This window comes from Equus asinus, chromosome X (genome assembly GCF_041296235.1).
Source record: "Equus asinus isolate D_3611 breed Donkey chromosome X, EquAss-T2T_v2, whole genome shotgun sequence".
NCBI lineage: Eukaryota > Metazoa > Chordata > Mammalia > Perissodactyla > Equidae > Equus > Equus asinus.
Window position 1 is genome coordinate 120013575 of NC_091820.1, and position 2298 is coordinate 120015872.

The following is a 2298-nucleotide window of genomic DNA, read 5'->3' on the forward strand; positions in this document are numbered from 1 at the left end:
ATATATTGGCTCATTTAAACTTCATAACAATCTTACGAAATGGGTACTGTTATAATTATTCTCTCAACTTTATAGATGAAGAAACTGAAGCAAGACAGATTAACTAACTTATTCAAGTCTACACAGCTAAGAATTAGCCAAGCAAAGATTTTTATTTACCTTGTGCCTCTTTTGCACTGCTACTTTCTTTTGAAGTTGGCTTATGGCATAACCTAATGGAAAGACTCACAGACAGTGTGCTAGTGTGTGGAGAGGTGGTGGTAGGATGGGCTGTGAGTCTGGGTAGCCAGCCACCCACCTTTCACTGCTAGAATCCAGCAGGGCCAAGATATTTTCATACCCATTTTTCCTATGGAGGCAGGAATGTGGAATTCACTATGAGGACATCTTGATGTGATGATTTAGCTGGAAAAGCAGACTCTATGGAAATCTTCCTTCACTAATCCCTAAAGACCACTCTCATGTAAAACATTATGTGTGAATGGATATGTTGTTATTTACATGCATGCATGAGTATGCTTTACACGCATGATCCTGTGTCAGTCAGCACGTATGTGTTATGTATAGTACATTGGCTGTTAAACTTTAGTCTAATATCGAATACCTGATAGAACCTCGAAAACACCAGAAGCCTATCCTCAGAGATTCTGCTTCAACTCAGTTGGGGTGGGATGCAACAGTTGTATATGCAGGTGAAGTGATTCTAATGCAAGTGGTTTATGCAGACCACATTTTTGAGAAACCATGGGATAATCGTTTAGAGTGAGCTCTGGAGCCAGGCTGCTAGTGAGTGGTTCTAGCTTAGGCATGTCAACTTGCCTCTGTTAACCTCAGTTTTCTCATCTGTGAAAAATGAATAATAATACCTGCTTCACGAGGCTGCTGTGAGGATCGAATGACATATTTATTTAAAGTTTGTCTCATTTGATGTGCCTGAGCCATTATAAGTGCTCGATAAATAGTAGCTCTTATTATTCCTGTAACATTATTTATATTAATCATTACACTACGAGGAATTTAAAACATGATCTCTGCCCCCTAGTACTTACAATTAAGGAGAGAAAGCTAAAGCACGTGAAGAAACTCGAGAACATTTAAACATGTTAAATTGTGGGATGCTGACTTGAAGGGTGAGTAGTAAATAGAAATCTTGAGACTGAAGTCACTGAGAGTTAGAAAAGGGTTAGCACCTTGTATGGAGGGCTTCAGTATGACCAAGGACTGCTAATAATAAGAAAAGTGTTATACTACAATTGTATAAATTAAGATAGCACTTTCAACATATCAAGTGTTCATAGAAACAAGAGGTCAACTAGGGCTGGAGAAATCAGTGAAAGCTTCATGGAGGAGTTAGAAGTTGAGCAGGACCTCAATGGATGGGGAGGGTTTGAATTGGTGGAGAAGAGGGGAATAGGACATTCCAAGAGAAGGAAATAGCCTGTGTATGGCCACAGAGAAGGGAATGGAGAATACATGCAGAGAGCACCAGTCACATTGTGTTCCTGGAGTTGTGCACCACAGGGCGCTAGTCACATAGATCACAATGATAATGGCAACCATCATGGTGCTCACTGCCCCCCCTACCCCGCCTCCCGCAATTGTGCAGTGCAGTTGCCCTTAGTGCATGCTAGTAAATAACGCAGAAGTGGACAGGGGTCAATTTCTGGGGAGCTACTATGACCGGAAATTTTGCTTGTAGCCTATAACCTCACTCCCTGAGAAGGATTTAAAGAACCTGGAATGCTGAAAAGGTGGAAGGGTTTGCAGACAGCATGCATGGCAGTGAAGGTAGGTTTGGGACAATGGGTCCTGTGTCCAAGGAAAACTGGAGGTGAGGTGCTGCTCCTGTATCCCTTTTCCAAAATAGGAGAGGGAGACACAGTACCCAAGACTCTGGACACCTTGCCTGTACCCTTGCCTTCTGAGGTCCTGGCCACTTTGCTGGTGGCCCTATGGCAGAAGAAGGTTTCCGTTCACTTAGAGAGCGTTTATTTGGTAGCTTCTTTTTGACTAGCTCAGACCTATTAATTGCCTCAGTTTGGCTGACACCTCATGGATTATAAGTAACATCTGTGTCCATTCTCTCACTTCATCCTGACCATGCTCTGTGAAGAAGAAAAGTTAGCGATGATGAGCCCCATATCAGAGGCAGAAACTAAATCTAAGGAGCATGGTGACTCAACCTAGGTCATGCAGTTAGTAAGTATTGTCTGCTCACAACCCAAGTTTCCTGACTTTAAGATGAGTTCTGTTTCCACAATATCACTGACCTTCCACCATATAAGATGCTATGTAGAG